The following is a 21,313-nucleotide window of genomic DNA, read 5'->3' as shown; positions in this document are numbered from 1 at the left end:
TCACCAAACATTAAGAGGGAAAGTAAAGTAGCACAAATTTACTGGGATTGTTACAGCTGTTTCCACGGTGGACAGTGGCCATGCTGCTGCTGGTAGCCATGTTGCTGACACTATGACTGGGGTAAGTTGGAAAGTTGTCGATTGCCACTCTAAGGAAAAGATTTGATCACCTCTCTCATTTGCCAGCAGGTTTATTCCTATTTTTAATGAACTTACTGACACATTTAAGCACAGAGTCTTGGGAGACTAAAATCACATCCTTTTTAGCCCCAGTACGCCTTGCATTAACACGAGACTCATACCTGAAAGATGTTGTTTTATGTCTTTATGACTATAAGTAGACCTCTGTGAGAATGCAAGCACTCTTGGGGGTCTCGTCTCACCTTATCTAAAAGGTTACTCTACAGTATGTCTGTGGTTTTTTCATGGACACTGGTTTTTAACACACTCGTAAAACCACGTATGATATCTCTCCCAGAAGACACACTCTCTAAATGAACAGTGGCAGCTGAGAGACTCCGTGGATTCAGTCATGCTAATAAATGTGAAAGAGATGAATAGTTGATTCCTCTTTTAGCAGCGAAATGATAAGAGTGAAATTAAGGCCGTGTGACTTGATGTTGTTTCGGGCCAGCTGCAGCACTGCTCAGATTATGCAAATGTGTTTAATTCCTTATCCTCCAAATAAATAGTTGCCGCCAATATTTTTCCCCAACTGGTGTTGAAGTGTGCTCAGAGCAACAGCTCCACTTCATTTTGCAGATTCCAGCTAACTGCTGGGGAGAGGATTTTCCCTGAAACGTGTTGAAAAATGAGAAACATTGTCTTGAACAGCGTAATGGCCATAAACAGAGACCTGCAACTGGAGTTTTGATGAACACATTAACTGCTTCATAAATGAGCTGGCTTTATTTGGACCCTATTAGACGCGTCAGCAGCATGATTTAGATGGAATGTAACTCTTAGTAGCGTAATGAGATCTTCATACAATGGCCTGCTTTGCATCTCGTCTGTCCCAGTCAATGTAAAATATGGAAGCCCTCATCACAGAATGGGAGCTGATTGCTGCAGAGTCATATGTAATATTTTAAGCTCTTATTGGAGACATTGTCAGGCTGAGTATTTTTTCAGGTAAGAGGGTAAAAAATTAAAAAGGTTTTAGAGCGTTTAAACGTTTAATGAATAACTAAAAATGACTTACATTTTTTGGAAGGGTGAAATTGTAACATTGTTGTTTGTTTTGCAGTTGCTGCAGCGGCTCAGAGCCAGGCAGCTCTGGAGGACAGAGTCTGGGTACAGAGCCAGACCTCCTGGAGGGATAAACACCCAAAGTCACATCCAGTCTTGCTCTGATTGGGAGCTGTTTACTGACGGCAGGAGGGAAAATGTACTTTACTTCTGTAATGACTTAAAGAGAGGAGAGGGGAAAAGAGGAGAGAGAACTGGAGTCTCTGTTGAGTGCTGAATTTAGTGAAAGCTGACCTGAATTCAAACACACAGGCACGCTCAGTGTGCACCATTGCTTACTAACTTACAGCTAATGCACAGTAAAGTGATCTGGCTGTGTGGGGCAAATGAACACTCACACCATTAAACAACCACCAATGCTGATAAGATATCAATCCGACGTGACTCAGTCACAAATGTTTACGGACAATTTTATTCACGTTAAGTTTTAACGAGTTCCCTGGTTGGAAGTGATGGGCGACCAAATAAAATTAATAGTTACTTTAAAATAACGATCTCAAACATTTTGCTGTATTTGCTGTAATACCAAAGATGTACACAGGGTGTTGGTGCTGAATATCGCAGAAAATATCACAAGCAGCGCACAGTTAGTGACGCAAGCACCCAGCAGTGGTTGTTAGAAAGTAAGTATGTAAGAAAGTATATACTAGGGTTGGGCCGATGGGCTACTAATCCCAATCCGATTACTAATCCCAATCCTATCGTAACATCAGGATTTAAAAGGCTCCCCATCAGAGAGAACAATCAAGTGGTGTGTCCTCTCAGAGTTGCCATAGGGCAGGAGTTGTTGTTTGTGATGTGTAGGGAGAGGAAATGAAAAAAAGGATGTTGCTGCTCAGTGCACAACATTACGTCTCCATGTCCCCTTGTCCCCTATGGACATGTGGTGCGGAGATGAGGCATGGGCATGTATGTTGGTGGTAACGGGAGATAGTTTCCTCTGCAGGGTGAGACAGTCAGATATTCATGTCAGAGCAATGGGGGACACGCTGCCTCAGATTCATAGACAACGATGTCACTGTCCATCACGATGTGTCACTGTAGACATCGTCATATGCTACTTACGCAGACATTGCCCAACCCTAGATTTACATAACGTTGCTTTTATAGCAACCATTTGTTATTCTGTAAATAGCACGTGTTTACATCATTCCCTTTTTGCTTTCATGTGATGTTGTAATGGAGGCGTCCCAAAGCTGTCAACTGGACACTGGATCTCCGGGAAGCAGTGAGGTCCAAAAATACACATGTAATTGCCGCTTCCAGAAATCTTTGAGATTGCCACTTTGAGTGAACATCTCTCTGGTTTGAACATTAAACAACTCAAGAAAATGTGTATCAACTGTGTAGTTGTTATTAGACACTTTTGTGTGACTCAGGATGTGAGTTTGCATTGAATGCAATCAATTGTATTGATACATTTAAACACATTACATACTCAAAGCACGGCTTCATTAAATAATAAAACAATATAGAGGTAAGATGAAATATAATTCATATTACTGCCTTAGAAATGCACAAAATAAATTAACATTTATCACAGAATACAAAACCATTGTACACATCTGTATATTTATTCTTCTAAGCAGGGAATGATATTAATATTTCTGTCAAATACTGTGCATTGATTTTTTTCATTGTTCAACGGACTCTCCATCTTTTCTTCTCAAAGTTGCAGTGTCCTCTCAGTCTAATAAACATATTCTTACTGTGCCAACCAAGAACTTAAGTTGCTACAATCCATCAGAACAGCAGCTGAAATACGTTCCTGCTAAATGAGTGATAATTCATTTTAAAGAAACTCTTTTAACAATGTCTCCGTCCTGAACTCTCTGCCACCTGACTCCGAGACTTAGTGCTGGCAGAATAGACTCCCTTTATGTGATGCAGATAGAGGAACGTGGTCTCTTGAACACATTGCTGCTCTCTTCAGAGAAATGAATGTGGAAAAATTGGAACTGACAACGACCTCCTAGACAGAAAGCATGTTGAATAGGATTTTATAGTGCTTTGCCTTAGTGTGCCAGTTCCACAGATTCTCGGGTGAACTGCATCGGTGTGACGTGCAGAGAGGATTCTCTGTTTTGATTTTTAGCATGGTTGTATTAATTATATATCACCTTCAATTATTCAGGCTTTAAAGGGGACCCACTCACAATGTCTTGCAAGAGTGCTCCTTTCAAACTAGATATTTGTGCTGCTGAGCTGCATGACTATTGGAAACACATTTTAAGCAGGGGAATAGTGAGAAAACAGTCTGCCATGATCAAGAACAGGAAGTGAATCAGCAAGAGTGGCACATCTGCTCTTCTTCTCCCACATAACTAATGATTTCCCTCAGCCGTAGGAGGATGAAGTCTGAAACTCACGGTTATGAATAAAGCATTTAATAATGACATTTTAACATGAAAGCTATCTTTAGAAGTTGAGGCACAGGGATGTTGAAATAGCCTGCAACAGTTAGTAGCAGCATTTCAAAGGCGGAGCAGGTTACGGGCAAAGCTCATGTCTAGCCAATGGCAGCTGAGGAAGGGGAAGCCTTCGGAGGCAGACAACACTTTCAACCTCTGCCACTCCTGACACAGGTCACACCAAGCAGCACAGTGAAGCTGATCCACATGTCCTCATGAGAAAGGTCATGTCAAAAGCTTGATTATGTGGAGACTACTAGCAGGGGTAGTTTTTGAACCACTGTGGCTGCTGAGGTAACAACATGCTAGCCAGCTAATTGCATGCTGATACAAACAGCGGTGGGATGTGACTAAGTACATTAACTCAAGAAGGGTAATTCAGTACACAATTTAAGGTACTTTATTTATTATTTATATCACAGTATTTCATTTTCCTTTTTGGAGGCTACCTCTCTGCTAATGTTAGCAATCCACAAACTGTAAATGAGACAGACTCTTAAACATCCACTGTGTAGAAATTCAAACTCAGAAGTTTTGTATTTACAACATTACTGAGGTAACAATACAAAGAGATCTTTATTTTCCCCTAACTGGATAAACTAGCTGCTCTCAGAGGAAAATAAGGTCGGCAGAAGACAGTTTGAAGCTAGAAATGTGGCAGGGTCCGCCAAACACAATCACAGTAAAATGGTATTAAACTGAGTTGTCCTGAAAGGTCACTTTATGCAGTCATGAAAACAACGAGAGTTTATTCTTTTTAGTTTATTTAGTTTTTGTTTCGGTGTGTTCAGTCAATAAAGATCTTTCTCTTCTGATTAATACATTAATTTGTTTCTTCACCAAAAGGACAGAGTTAACCTTTAAAGTGAGATGTGAGTGAGCGCGGCTCGACTAGACTGGGTCCTGTGTTTCAGCTTGACTGCACCCTAAGCTTGATGAGTAGTAGAATACCTCAGTATTCCTCAGAGGTCGCCCCTCCGTCTCATTTAGACTAAAGGTAGATGGTATTTCAGATTTTTGCACCTTAAACATTTTCTTTTCTTCCATCATGTGGCAATTCTGTGAGATGAGACATTATGATGACAGTGATGTCCATGTTTGGTAATAGAACGATGTTTCACTTTTAAACAGACCGAGTCGTACCTCTTCTAATTCAGGACAGAAAATTGTCACCTCCAGGCAATTAACAAAATGAGGTCTGGTTAAGGTTTTTAAAACTGCTGTCAGGATGAAGTTCAACAAAAACCAATTAAAGTGAATAGTGAATGGAGAAAAAGATGTGTAACCTGCTTCTCCTCCGTTCTGCCAATGTTCTTTAATTCAAGGTTGCAGATGTAGAAAGAATAAATGTAACCATTGTTGTACGACCTTACATGTGCAAAGGTTATTTATCTTTGACCCACTGATGTAATTTTCGCTATGAAATTTGAAATATTCAGGTTAATGTTTCCTGCAGTCACAGCTACATGTTACAGATGCGGGATTTTTCTTAACAGTCCATCTTATGTAGACCCTGCTGGATCCAACCCAGTGGCCACAATACAATTATAGCAGATAGATAGATAGATAGATAGATAGATAGTTAGATAGATTGATTTCCCCGAGGGGAAATTACATTAACAAACCACTGATATGTTCACATTCGTCCAGGTTGTAGGTTCAGTAACATATTGACATTTCTACAGTTCTACAGGTCACCTCATCACATGTTTATGACCTGCCTTTAAAATCGGGAGGCGGAGGTGGCGGGGATGTTGATGGTGTGACAGGTGAGGAGGCCAGTGACCGCAGGATGACTGCAAGGATATTTTAAAATTAATCAAACAATATTGATTTAATTCAGAGATTCAGAGATTCAGTGTAAAAAACACTGAGTTGACTGAGTCTTTTTACTCAGGTGCCTTACTTACGTACAGTGTTGAGGTACTTCTGCTTTTTATACTCTTTCTCCACTTATGATATAAAACATAATCAACAAATACATGATGACGTAATATTGTAGGTAAGGATGATATGATTTTTGATTGACCTGAATTCACAAACTCCCCAGCAGTATATAAAGTTATTAAGATGAAATCCACCTTCAACAGCTGCAACATTAATACATTATAATCCGGTAATATAATATAATTATTCTTTGAAAGTGTTTTGATAATAATAATTTTGTACTTTTTGACTCCAGAGTATCTTTATGCTGTGTTGCTTAAAGCTCTTTCGTCCATCCTGTACCTGATTGTCTGTGGATGCACAGAAATCTCCTTACTTTTGTTTCTTTACATTGGTTAAATTTGTCATCCGTCTCCAGCACCTGTCTGTTACAATTTAGCCGCGGTGCGACGCTCCTTTCCAGCGTAATGTGTAGTGACTGAAGAGGAAGAAGCTCTGGGTCTCGCTCGGGGTTACACTGACAGAACACATGGCTTTTTGTGGAAACACTGGCTGTTGCGTCGGTCAAACGTGTGACGTTGCAATTCAGATCTATTTATCCACTCGGTCGTCCTGGTTCCCAATATGAAGAGATCCAAATGCAGAGCTGACAGACCTGATTTGCTGGTGCAGTAACGTATTTTGGAATGTCCACCGAACTCAGACGACTCAATCGCAGCGTGCCGGCTATGCTCCATTGCCTCATCTCATATCTCATCCCAACCAGCCCCTTCACTGATTTTTTTTTTTTCCCTCTGCTAGTTTTCTCATTACATTCCTGGCACTCCCAAGGAAATAATACAGAGCTTTTTTATTGGTCTCTGTGGAAAAATGCATTTCCTTTCATCTGGGCCTGTGTGTGTGTGTGTGTGTGTGTGTGTGTGTGCAGGATCCACATACTGTATCTGTCCTATCACAATGTGTATGCAGCCCCCTCTCCCACTCTTCAGGCTCCTTAAATAGGCTATTTTCTCCTCTAATGTTGTTTCCCCTCTTCTCTTCTTTTGTATTGATTGGACAAGCTCGCTGGATCAATAGATTGCTGTAGATCAGAGCGATTTCTGCTCAGGCGGGCAACCATCTCCCAGCATTCAGCACGCTCTCCCTCCCCTACAACCACTCAGAGAGCCTCTCATTTCTGCGCCAAGGTTATGAAATCAAGGGCTGATAAAAGTTGACGGTGAGGCTTGTTTGTTTTGACCGATGAATAGGTTAACTGCTCTGGCATTGTAGCAAGCCTTCCGCGAGCGCTCTGGGTCTCACCTCATTGTGGAGCAAATTACCTTGAATCTATGGTCTCTTTATTGCGCTCACAAATCCTGAAAGTTGTTAGTGCCACAGGGCTGAAGAACAGAAGGGAAGATTGTATACTAATGGACCCATGATGCTTGTGTTTTTTTTTGATTCAGTTGAGATATCAAACCATCAATCACTGTGCCGTGCTATTAAACCAGAAGTTCGTCCTCACCATTGTTTCACTTACTTCTCCTTTTTTTCCACACTTTGGACATTTAGCTGACACTGCACTCTGGCCAGCCTTTCTCAGTACAAACACTACACTACATCAACTTTAATTTGTCCTGCAGTCAACCTGTGTGTCAGCAAATTATTCTTTTCTGTGTTCTTTCGGAGAGAATTTTATTTCATTATTACCACGTCCCCATCACATTTCACGAGGAGACAATTATTACAGCTCTCCTGCATATGTTAAAAATCATTAACAGCTACTTGACAACTGCTATTTTTTCCTTTAGCTTTTGTCCAAAGTGACTTACAGAAATTCATAGAGTATTTCATACACTGATGGTGGTGGCTGTCATGCAAGGTGCCAACGAGCACATCAGGAGCAGTTTTGGGGTTCCGTATCTTGCCCAAGGACACTTCGACATGCAGGCCAGGGGAATGGAACCAGCAACCTTCCGATAACAAGCTCTGCCTCTGAGCCACAGCCAGCCCATGGTCTGCTTTGGATGTGCTTGAGTTACACAAGTAGCCATCGCCATTTATGGATACTCACTGCCTGCTCAGTGAAAAATCTGTTAGTTGTATACAGATGTGAAGAACGCTGCATAAAAGGAATACATTACATCATGTCTTTGTCAGATTGTTTTGTTTCTCATCCGTTCCCAGGTCCTTTCCTCTCCTAACGCTCTCCTGTGCATGCTGTCCCTCTGTTTTCCTGGTTTGTGCTTAGAGTTTAGCTCTTGGATTATTCCTCTTTGTTGCCAGCCTTTTCCACCTGACCTTGTGAGGCAGCTGGAGTCATGAGTTCACAGATCACATTCAGGCTATACGCTTGTGGCCATTCAAAACATGATCGGCTCAGTCAGTGTCCTTTACATTACGGGCGTGGTTTGGATGCGATGAGGGCGAGAAGCGGCTGCTAGCTCGTAAACAGTGGCGACCCCTGAAGAGGTTAGCATGGATGCTGCCATAGCAGCAGTTTAATCAGAGCTGGACAACATTTCTTTATTAAAGAAGAGCAAAGAACTGCTCTAGAGGCTTTTCTTAAGGGAAAAGATGTTTTCGCTCTACTCCGGAGACAAACCATCTGTGGTGCCAGGGTATTTTCCACCTGCCCTTCTGCTGCTTGTAATTTTGAAGTCTGTGGGCTTCAGCTTTAGTTTTTCAAACCTAGATTTGTGTCCTTTAACCGGTTCTACCTCTGAGTGTAGGCCAGATTTTAGGTCGCTTTTAGATACATGCACAACATTTTAGGTAGAGCTGGAGGCGTTTCCAATACTGGTGTACGACCAATCCTGCTTTTGAGCTGTGCTAGTTGCTTTGTGGCTTGATGTTCTTGGCCGATGTGTTCACGGCTTTGTTTCAAACTGGGGGTGTATTTATTGAATTAATGGCTGTAAAATTTCAGACATCCATAGTACCAAGGGATGAATCTTAACCACCTCACTTGAAATGGATCTATCTAACTATGTTGTATGCCATTTCCAGTCAAGAAACATCTATCACACTGTAAAACATGTACACATGGAGGGAGGCCACGTCTCTCCAATCTGATATTCAGCACATAGCTGATAGCAGAATCAGCAGAATGTATATTTAATGGATTTCGTGTGGACAGCAGGCGCCGACACATTGCATCTCATCCTTCCCTCACAGTGAGGGACACGGTGTAAAATGTTTAAACAATTATTGGATGGCACATCATGGAATTTGGTACACAATAAAACAAAGCTACTGGTAATGCCATCAACTTCAGCCATACTCTCTGCTGGTGAATGTCAACACACTGGGAAGGCTGACATTAGCATGTCTCTCTTGTTCAATCTTGTAGAGGTTAGATTTCCCTGCAATTGAAAGCCATATCATTACCCCATGTCAAGTCAAGCTTGGAAGAATATTTCAGTGTTCCCACTTATTGCCTATAGCTGTTAGCTCAACCTGAACTGATATTTCATGTAGTTTCTAGAGCTCTACATTTCTAAACAACATTGAGACCACCGTTTCAGGACATACTTTCCTCTGTAGCTTTAAAAATGCCTCTTCATCTTTTGCCTCAAAAAACAATTTCCCTGAGAAACACATCTTGGCCCTGTTTATTTCTCTACTGTATGAAACACAGCCTCATCTCATCTGCTTTGCAGTGGACTGAAAACTAGCAAACTGACAAGCAATCTGTGTTTGCTCTTTTGGCAACATTTGGGTAATAGCCCTTCTTCGATAAAAAATACATGTCTAACTGCTGTTTCAGGTGAACAGGGTTGTTCAGTCTTGTTTTCTGCAGCTGAAGAGCATTGATAAAATAATGTCCATTATCTATCGCAGACCTTGAAACAGTTATCACAGCTTTTATCTCATCTTGTTTATGCAACAAACTGCACTCTGGGTTAAATCAAAGATTGTTCTCTATGCTGCAGCTTGTCCATAATGAAGGCAAGCTTTCTAACAAGCTTTAAAGAGACTGCGAGACTTTTCCTGTTTTAGACTTTCCTCATAGCCTGACAGCTTCAGAACTAAAACTTTCGCTGAACAACAACATTTACTTAATCTGTTTCCCTAGTCTTTGTCTTATTTTCTTTTCAGGTCTCATTTGATAAATTGATCATTCTGTCTGTTACTAATCCTCGGATTTTTCTAAAGATGACTTCAGTATTTGGATGTCAGTTTTACTCTGAATTTTATGCTTTTACTGCCAACTTATGTGCTTTTATAATGTGTAATTTGTAAGACGTATTGTTCCAAAACTATAGGAGGCAGCATTACTGCTTAGCGCTGCACACTATACTAGACTTGCTACTTTTGGCTGCAGCAACTACCTGCCGTTAGCAAGTAGTTTGGTTAGGCATGGAACTAAGTGGCCATGTTAGCTGTCTGGAGTTTGCAAGCACTGCAACCTCGTATGGTGAGGGGAGTCACTGCGGGCGAGTGATCATGGACACCAGACTGAACACAGCCTCTGAGACCACCAGATCCCAGTTTGAAGACAGGGGATGTAATACAGAGGTGATTTACAGGTCTATGACTTGAGGACGAGAAGACACGGTAGGCGGGGATAGGAGAAGTGTGAATGACAGAGGACCATGAGGGATCAGCTGTGGTTGAGTCCGGCTTGTAGAGACGAAATATTTTCACATCTTACTCTGTGAATTGAGGATTTATTTTGACCAGAATCAGAAGTAACTGTGTCAACCAATACCATTTTTGAGAGTTTTATTTATGTTTTTAGTAGGGAAAGTAGAAGATATTTCCCTTCTTTCCATTTTGTGAGTTTATTTTGTTAAAGTAGCAAACTTGATGCTTTTACCTGTCCCAGCTGAAACTACACGGGCTGTCAGATATGTAGCTATTGCTTCTTGCCGGGGCTAGCTGGTTAGCATGCTAACCTCAGTAGACATCTCTGCGACATGAAAAAACGTCTTCGAAATAATGTCAGCACTGTTGTTACTTCACACTCTGTTGATGATTTTGGTTCTACTAAAATACAATTCTGGCCATGAGATGTAAACCACTTGAAACGAAGCATAGAAAACGTGTTAGTCCTCTCCCTCCATTTGGCGTTGAGACAAATATTAGCAGCTTATTGTGAAAAGGTTGAAAAATGAACAGCAAAGAGAAATAAAACACAAGAGTGCAATCAAGACGGAAAGATGGCCCGCCATATGCTCCTCGTCAAATTTGGTTTCTGTTTTGCTCTTGACTTACAATAATACATTAGTGTCATTTCACAATGGAGCTTTCTTTATTGGCAGCACTTGCAACTCTTTTTTCTAGAGGGATTCTCCAAACTAAAGCCAGCTCTGACACAAAGGGGAGGGTGTAAGGGGAAGAACTGGGACAACACATTATTATTTGTATTATGACAGAAAATGGTTCATTTATTGTGGTTGTCGGCATGTAACAGCCGAGGTCTTAATGAGGCCTCATCCATCTTCCTTGCTATGCAGCCCGCGACCATAGTATCCAGCACTCCAAAGGCGTGAACTGCAGCTCTGTCCATTTTAAATAACTGGCTTTTTCACCTGTGCTACATGCCCTGGGACATTATGCAAATGTCCCGTCTCCTTGCCAGCAGACCCCACTGCTCTCTGCCTGTAATCAGACATGATTATGCACTGTTGGCTGCAAACGCTTCTTCAGCAAATAAATTCACAATGGCCATTATCATATCCAGACCTGGTGGGACGAGGTGAGGGCAGGGGGGTGGACAGGTGTAGTATATCCAAAGATGCACAATAATCCATTACAATAGGAGCGTGTGGTGGTGTTTTGGATGTGGCGGGGAAATGTCAAATGAAGAAATTAAGATAATGAGTGCGTTAAATCATAATCAGACATAAATGATTCTAAAAAATGTTTCCATTTTGGTAACGAAACACAACTTGCTAGGAGCGCAAAGGTTTCTCAGCAGCGGAGAGGACATAGTTTTTACTTTAACCACAAAGTCAGCTGCAAGACCCTGGAGCGAACTCGCCTCCAGCAGACTACCGCACAATACATTTGACCACCATACTTGGTGCACTTCTATCTTTCTTTCCTTCTGTTCCTGTCTTCAGCGCACCGTAGGAGGACTATCTCTGGCCTCATTACAGGGAACAGACTCTGCACTGATGAAAGCCTGTTGGCCATGCAAAATATCTGGTTCAATATTTCAATATTTCATCATGCCCTTACGGCAGAGCGAGTAAACAGCACTTTGCAATTCCCCTGAACTCCCTTACTTGGTTTCTTTGTCTATGCTAACATCTGTATTTTGTCTCATTCAGTCCAATCTAATATTTCTCTTGTGCTCTGTTTATTTCCTCTCTTAATTTCTTTCCCTCTCGTTATTTTACTCATTTTTTTTTATATCAAAGTGCACAAAGTTTGAAATCTGAAAAATGTATTTTGAAATATGAATGGCTGCAACCGTAAGGCCCTCTACATGTAATCGCACATGTGCTGGGCCTCGGCTGGATGCTCTTATTCATGAAAGACGCGGTTCCTTCCTCTCACCCAGACACATTTATCAAGAGCAGGGGGACTTACTTTATCTAACGGTTGCTCGTGTTGTCTTGCTAAAATGTCAGCCAACCATTCAAAAATACTTGTAGGACATGTTAAGCCTGAATCATTCATTTCTCTTGAGTGACACTTGTCCCCTTTTAATGAGACGCTCATCTTTGTCATGTGTTTTTATTTGTTCACCGTCTGACGTAGATCACTTAGTCAGAACAGTGTCGCGTCTAATTTGAAAATTGACAGAGGCGAGGAAAGGCTCAGTCTTAACAGAAAATGAAACAATGACAGCTCTGAACAAAATCCTTGCACTTTAATAGAATCGCCACAGTTAGTAACACTTAGACCATTTAGCCCTACCCCCCTGTTTAATGCTTTCTCAACTGAGGTGCAGGGTGATTCTTGTTCGGATAGTAGGGAGTTTTTAAGAGACACTTAAAACCAAGGGTTATTGTAACCGTCTGCCATTTGAATGTATTATGGTCCTTTTCTTCAGAACAAGCAAAACACAATCCAACCAAATGTAACATTGTTATTGCTGACTTGTGAATGAGTTCTGGATTTTGACAAATTTCAAAGTTGCATTAGTCACCTTTGATGGCATATGATGCCTGAAATGTAATTAAAGCTGGTAGTGAGGCAGTGTTCCTTTTATTTCATGGCCTGGTTGACAGCATGAAGTTGTAAAAGAATTGGGAACGTCCATGCATTTCTATCTCCGTCAGATAAATGGCAGATGTTCACTGTGATAATACCGACATTGTAACAGTAACACAAGAGAAACTGCCACAGCGGAATACGCCATGTTGGAAATGTCTGGTCGTAACGTACCTGTAGATGTCTCAGGGTCCCTGAGGGTTGGACCATTTCATGGGGGAGATTTCAACCCCTGCCACTTGTAACTCTGTTCTGAGGGGCAAGCTGTTCACTCAAAAACTGTCATGATTCCTGATTTTGTGTTGTGTTTTATGTTTGGATTTTCATGCCCCATGTGCCTTTAAGTTCTCCCTGTACATTTTCCTGTGGTCTGCCCTCTGTCTCCCTCTGTCTGTCAGTCTTGTTCCCTCCTGGTTTTCTCCTCTGTGCTCCTCCCCCTCGTTACCCCACCTGGCCTCCTCCCTCCTCTCTCTCCTCACATGTTCCTCGTCGGTTCTTCAGTGTCTGTGTATTTAGTCTCTGTGTTCCCTTCACTCCTTGTCCGGTCATTGTATTCTGTTTGCCTCTGTCTGCGTCCATGAGCCTGCTCCTGTCTGTTCCCTGTTCCCCATGGTATGTGTTTTTGGACTTGAGTTTTGCATTTTGCCTTTTGATTTGAACTTTGTACTTTTGGTTTGCACTTTGTTTAGCTATCTTGGTTGCTACTTTGCTTTTGTCCCTTTTATCTAGTTTTGGTCTAGCTCCCTTTTGTTGTTCTTGTTCAGCTTTAAATTAAAGCTCGCCTTTTGTTTCCCCATATCCTTGCCTCCCGTGTGTAACTGCACTTGGGTCCAACTCCTATCTCCAAAGCCTTTTAGTTTTTCCCCCTTTAACCCTACCGTGACAAAAACAAGGTGTAAGGGTAAAATGAGACAAATAAACGTCAATGATGAACTGTCCACCTGAGATGATCCTAAAGATCATCAGATCATCCTCAACTGAACTGTAGCCTGCTGTGTTTTGTCCACCTCAGGCTGTTATTAAAAAGCTTCTCCCGCAACTTGCACTTCTGAGAGAGTTACATTTCTTTTTATTTTGACAGTAAACATGGATTCACAGACCTCCAACACTAGCTGGATCGATTTAGTCTTGTTAACAAAGAGCAGCATAGCGAACGTTCAGGCAGGCTGACCGTTTCTAATGCCGGTGAAAATAACACATTTGCTGACAGCAGGTCATATTATCTCTGGCTAAACTGGTTATACCATGAGTAACTTGATGACATGCCGAAATAAGCTGCTGCTGGGTTTGTGTACTCTCTCCAAACTGCTGTCTGTGTAGTCAGCCAGAAGTCACTTGTGAAGAAAACAACCTTCATTTTTCGCAGTTCCAACAAAAGCTGATCCGGGTGATTATGTCAACTTAGGAGGTGCGTTATCTCAGTTAAACTTTCATTAAAGCTGACCAACTTAAAGATATAATGTGTAGGAATTCTGCATTGAAAATGTCTCAAAATGACAAAACCTCTGTTTAATGTCTTGTTGAATCATGTACTTAGAATATTTTTAAATGTTTTCAACAATGTTCAAACAGAGAGATCCACAAGTTAAGTCAAGGTAACGGTGCCTCTGCTGCAGTCAGGCTGATAGACAGGAGGGAAGATAATAATTAAACCAATAGTCATTTCTGATGTTACTCCGGGTGTTTCCTGGGCCGGCCCTGCCACACAACACTCTGCAGACGTCTTTTGTTTTGTTTTGATATAGAGCCCCCTATCGACAGAAGTTACACAATGTATGTTTAAAGGCTTGGAACGAGACAGCTTGTGAAAAATAAGTAATGCTTTGGACTGGAGGGCGGGGTTGCCCTGCTGACCGGTGTGTGCAGCTATAAACCATCAGCAACATTCTGCTCTCACAGGCTGCTGCAGCAGTGCACGCAGCATGACTGAAAAGTCCATTCTTATCGGCCTGTCGGCACTGATACCGACTGGAAAGTGGACTTGTAGGTTTTCCCTGCCTCACTGTTTAAGGACCTGTTAATAAAATGTTGCGTGTGAGTGTGTGCGTGCCAAAGCCTCCCTACATCCATCATAGCCCCGGAGACAGAGAGCATTATTACACTCAGTCGCTGACAGGCGACTCTACACTATGACCAGTTTGGAGCTGGTCATATTGTTGGTTGTCAGGGTGAATTGTTGAAACACATGCTGAAGTTCTTCCAAACTGGGTCAGCGAACCAATGAATCACCACACTGCATCTCATACCCCCACCCACATCTTCCTCCTTGTTCTCAAGAAATAGCCTAACTACCTTTCTCCTTTGCTCTGTTTCTTCATATATTTATAGAACATCTGTGGATGGAATATTGTCAGGCTATTTAATGTCCTGCATTTCTTACTACTTGTAAATATTGGTGATCCTAATTTGGACGCTTGTGCACTCACTGCAATTCATCTGGGTAGCAGCTAAATGCATAAAATCTAAATACCTGTTAATGTCTTTAATGGAGACCTGTTATACTTATTCATTTTCGTCCTTTCCTTCAGTATTTTGTAAATGTTCCTGTGCACGTAAAAGACCTTGAAAGTTCCTTCTTTTTCTTCTTTCTTTTTACTCTATCGACAGTGATATGTCGTGGTTTCACTCTTGCAACAAATTATTATTATTGTAAGTCGCTTTGGACAAAAGTGTCTGCTAAATGCAAACGTAAATGTAAGTTAAAAAAGTTCTGCAGTCTGCACCATCAGAAGCTTTCTCTCTCCTCTCTGCTCCCGAAACATCTCGTCTGTAGTCCCGCCTTTATTTCCATATCTTTGTGACATCATACTACATCATGGAGTCACGCTTGGCACAAAATGATTGATTTAGCACAGGTGCTCTCTTGTTGTCGGCGGGGCTGGGTCAGGCATGTGTGAACTGACCAATCACAGCAGACTCTGTATTCAGTAGTGGGGTACCTTAAAGAGACAGGAGCTAAAACATAGCAGAACTGTAAATTATGAGAAAACCAATGTGTTTTTTGAGCCTTAAAGCAAGTAAACCTATTCTAGTAGTAATGCAGATTAAAATGATGAAACTGAAAAAGGGCAAAGATGAGATGTAAACATTGACTGATCCCTCCTCTGAAGGTTTTCTAATTGTAGTTTTCGAATCCCCCCCAGGCTGTGAAGGCCGTCCATGTGAGCGTCTTACAAACAAAGTTGAACTAAACCTGAATCAAAGTCAGACAATAATTTCCGTCTCACAGTCAAATACAAATTGCCTGTGGGGGAGCCTGTAACAGGTGTGTAATCTACATAACGCAATCACCACATAATCACAGCAATTACATTCACACTAAATTGTGGCTTGCATTAAAATCCACCGAGCATGTCACTTGTCTTGGTATCAGACCCCTCTGCACCAAAACTTTGCTGAGTTCCGCCATTTTTTAAATTCACATTTCAAGCATCCAGCTGAATCCTTTACAGTACGAACAATAAACTCATGGACCCCCTACAATGCCAGCAGGTAACCGCAGGATTGACGGAGCTCATGGTCTCTCAGTGCTGTGACTGTGATTTAGCATTTATGGGTATCTAAAGTAACAAACATAAGTGTTTGATCAAAGAAATGGATTAAATGTATGAGCAGGGAGCACATGTTGACATTGTGCAGCAGAGGACTGGGACCAGGTTTAAATGAATTGATTGATTAATTGATTAACTGATTGTTTTGACGCAAGGTTCCTGCTTAATGGCGTATTTCACTTGTCTTTCATGGCTGAAACATCTTTTCCAGCCAAGGTCTTTATCTTAAAAGGTTTTTATCTCTAGATTTGAATCAAATTGTTTTTTTTTTCTGTTTCTTCTTTATTTTAGCATTGCCTTTGGTGGCAAGTAGTTATAACGCAAATGTTTTGTAGTGTACTATCCTGAGATCACTTGTCAAACTGACAGAGTGGGAATGGGTTGATGGGTTTCTGTAGGCGATGCTCTTAAAATTATCTTACTTTGATTGGCAAGTTATAAAAAATAGACATCTCATCTTGTAGAACATGTCTGCTGGGGGTATTTTTTATTTTCTCACTGCTGACAAATCCTATTAAAATGTACAAACAAACAATGAATGCCAAAACCAACATCAGTCAGTTATTATCTGTGTATCCACAGCTTGATATGTGAAGCCGAAACATAGAAACCTCACAAATAGTTATCATTTGAACACTTTCAGATCAACATTTTTTAAAGATGATACTTGATACGTTGATAAGAATTTGTCTGATTTCCTACATTCAGACAACATGCAACATGGAACACATGAAGCAGAGTAACGTTATCCTAGCATTCAAGCTTTCCGCCCTGAGTGACATCAGAGGAAAATGGCTGCATGTGAATGTGGTCGACTGGTTTGGGTCTCGAGTGGCACAAACAGGGTTGGGAATGTGGAAAGTACTGAGGACCTCCCCCTTCTTATTTAACTTCCCAGATTGCATTGTGCCTTCAAATTATTTCTACCATAGAATGTAAAATTTGTGTCCGCGGCGTGTACTCGACTCTCACTCACGGGACAATACACCTGTCAGAATGGTCGCAAAATAATAATATTTCACAAATTTCCAGTTTACTATTACGAAGGTAGTAGCAAATGAGTGGATGCGGGTCACAGCCTTGGTATTTTCATGTGTTTTGTTGACAATAACAGCAATATATAAAACTGCAAGCTTTATCCTTTAATGGAGGTTTAGGAAAGTGAATGTTTAGGGGGATGGGGGGGGTTACACAGGTTGAAGAGGGGTGAAGCAGAAGAAAAAGAGGCCTTCGAAGCTGTTAATTGTGTCCAGTCAAGGTTTAAAACAGCAGGTCTGCGGGTTAAACTCACTCTGGAGGCTGTCAGGAAAGCCAGGCAGGGCTGCAGATGATAGATGTACCAGCATATGGCTGCTGTTAAAGAAAGCTAATCTGTGGCACATACAACGCAGGCTCATACCCATCCCCTTATTTGTACAGATGACATACTGTAGCTTGTAGGGACGGACAGTAGCCTCGATCATTTGTTGCCATCAGAACGGCGAAAATGTTGACAGACTGCAGCGGGATAATTTTTGTGGCTATGATCGCACCAATTTAAAAGCTGCTGCCTGTAAATCAACAGCGATGCAGGGAGGAGGCCGGCTTCATTAGTCTACGTTTTTCATTGACAGGCATATCAGGCAGGCAATCAATGCAACACTGATGGGTGATTGGTTATCATCATTTATTGCTTAGTCAAGAGCAGCAGCCTCCAATCAGCCAGATGGTTCTTAAGGCAGAATCCCTTTTTATTCAGTGAAAGGAAGAGATTGTGTTCTTTTTTGTTTACAGCTCGAAGCCATCTGTGTTAATCTGTAAGTATGAGTCCACATGGATGGATATTACACTGTCGCTGTAAAGGGCACAGGCTTATTTCATTGAATAATTTGCAGGGAGGTTAAAAAGAAACCAAACAGATGGCAACTGCAGAGTCCACTGGCCCAGAGCTGCACCTGTGGCTGGTTACAGCGCAGGTATGATTGATCGGGAAAGGGCTTATAGAAACATGTGTCAGGAGACAGGACACTGCTATAAATCTATACTAAATTATAGCAAAGATCTACCCAAATGGGAGAAATTTGTTTCAAGTTGGCATCTGTGATCTAATGTGTGCATTTGGAGGTCTTTGACATGACAACGTGTAGATCATAATGTTGTATCACAGCAGCACACTTTGTTGTGCAGATGGGAGTCCTTTATCATGTTAATGCTCTTCATACTGCTGATAGGGGTGGCAGGGTACTCAAGTGCTGGGAGAGACAGACATCCGTCACTGCAGCCGGCTCTTTATCAGATTTTCTGGGCTGAATTAAATTTTGTTACATTAAACTCAGATAGCTCAAACTAGTTCCTGTAAGACACGGCTGGGAGCGCCTTTTTGTCGCTAAAAAAATGAAGTCATGTTTAGTATTTCAGAGCCGTTTTTCTCAGAGGCAGCGCGGCTTCCTCACCAGTCATTCCTGTAATTACCTAAAATGTCATGGGAGTGTAAATAGTTTAGTCATATTGCATTCGTGCGCTTGATAGTTGGGAAAGTTTGGAAAAAAAAAAAAAAAAAGAGGCTGTGGCGAAACACGTGATGAGCTTCTTCATTTGAACCTGAAGGTAAAAACGAAGTAACAGTCACAGAGAGTGAATGTAACATCTAATCCCTCACTTTAATCCCAGCCTGGAGAGAGCATCAAAATGCAGACAAACTAATTCTGTCGTTCATGAAATGAAAGAGAATTGCTCGGAAGAAATATGCATTTGCTTAACTTAGTATTAACAGTGATGTGTGGTGGCTGCTAGCAGAGATAATCCACAAGGCAGCGTACACACATGGATGCAGGATGTTCGGGGTGTGTGCCATCAAAACTGACCACCATCTGTAAGAGGTGATAGACAGTCACAGGTCTGTGGATGGTGAAATGTGGACAGAAATTGAGTTCCCCAACACCTTTACAGTGGAAGTATTAAAAGGTTAAAGGTTTTTATGTGTCATATGTATATGTAACACAATGAACAACAAAGCTGACAGGCATAAAGCGTATGGTCTTATGTGATGAGGGATTTGTAAATGCACACTGATGCTGATTGTCATGTATTGCAACAATGACATTTTTTCATCTAGCACAAATGACCTACAGTATATTGCCAAAAGTATTCACTCACCTGCCTTGACTCGCATATGAATTTAAGGGACATCCCATTCTTAATCCATAGGGTTTAATATGACGTCGGTCCCTTTGCAGCTGTGACAGCTTCAACTCTTCTGGGAAGACTTTCCACAAGGTTTAGGAGTGTTTATGGGAACGTTTGACCGTTCTTCCAGAAGCGCATTTGTGAGGTTACACTGATGTTGGACGTCTTCATGGACCTTGATTTGTGCACAGTCATGTTGGAACAGGAAGGGGCCATCCCCAAACTGTTCCCACAAAGTTGGGAGCATGGAATTGTCCAACATCTCTTGGTGTGCTGAAGCATTCAGAGTTCCTTTCACTGGAACTAAGGGGCCAAGCTCAGCTCCTGAAAAACAACCCCACACCATAATCCCCCTCCACCAAACTTTACACTTGGCACAATGCAATCAAACAAGTACCGTTCTCCTGGCAACCGCCAAACCCAGACTCGTCCATCAGATTGCCAGATGGAGAAGTGCGATTCATCACTCCAGAGAACGCGTCTCCACTGCTCTAGAGTCCAGTGGTGGCGTGCTTTACACCACTGCATCCGACGCTTTGCATTGCACTTGCTGATGTTTGGCTTGGATGCAGCTGCTCGGCCATGGAAACCCATTCCATGAAGCTCTCTACACACTGTTCTTGAGCTAATCTGAAGGCCACATGAAGTTTGAAGGTCTGCAGCGATAGTTTCTGCAGAAAGTTGGCGCCCTCTGCGCACTATGTGCCTCAGCATCTGCTGACCCTGCTCTGTCATTTTACATGGCCTTGCTGTCGTTCCCAATCGCTTCCACTTTGTTATAATACCACTGACAGTGACGGTTGACTGTGGAATATCTAGGAGCAAGGAAATTTCACGACTGGACATGTTGCACAGGTGGCATCCTATCACAGTACCACGCTGGAATTCACTGAGCTCCTGAGAGCGACCCATTCTTTCACAAATGTTTGTAGAAACAGTCTGCATGCCTAGGTGCTTGCTTTTATACACCTGTGGCCATGGAAGTGATTGGAACACCTGATTTCAGTTATTTGGATAGGTGAGTGAATACTTTTGGCAATATAGTGTATGTTGACAGTGGCCTGACGTGGTCCTCAGGCACACATACTGCATTTCCTAGTGATGGTCAACAATGTTTTTTACCCTCCACCATTAGTAACTGCCCTCAAGAATCATTAATGAGCATTTTTCTAATCTGACGCTGTATCAGCAGGACAACAGCCAACACTGTGACGATTGATCTGATCTGACAACGCTGAAACTGGAGAAAGGACTGAAACCCCAAATCAAAAATTAAAAATAAGATAAATTAATAAATAAATGGCTAAATAAAAAAGTGATATCCAATTAAATGCATCGAAATATATTAAAAATGTAGGCAGTCATCAATTTATAAAATGTTACATAAATTGACGTTTCTGGTGCATTTATTTGCCGTTGTATTCATTCCCCTATTTATTTACTTTAGTTTACTAATAAACTAATTTTGAAATGTTTAATTAATTTTATTTTCTCTTTACATTATTGATGATGAATACACGTAATATACCATTGCGCTGGCACTTTCAACATTCCCTTTGCTGACATGTAAAATGAAAGCCCTACATGTGGCTGATCACAGACAGCACTCCACATTACACTGTACAAAATAAATAATTGTTTGAAAATGTGAAGATAGGAGTAACTGCTGCCCTGACTGCCTTAACATTTCTAACTGAATTAATACTGCGTAGTAACACCTGTTCATTATTTATATATTAAACATGAAGAATCACCTGAACTTAAAATCAGCATGACTTCCAATTATTGCCTCATTCAACAACAACCATTTTTAGTCTGATTTAGTCTCATTATGCACTACACTGCCTATTCAAAATAATTAAGCAGCATGATCAGCACTGATCCAAGTTTTAATGTGAC

The sequence above is a fragment of the Sparus aurata genome, chromosome 4 (assembly GCF_900880675.1).
Source record: "Sparus aurata chromosome 4, fSpaAur1.1, whole genome shotgun sequence".
Classification (NCBI taxonomy): Eukaryota; Metazoa; Chordata; class Actinopteri; order Spariformes; family Sparidae; genus Sparus; species Sparus aurata.
Note: the sequence above shows the minus strand (reverse complement) of the source record.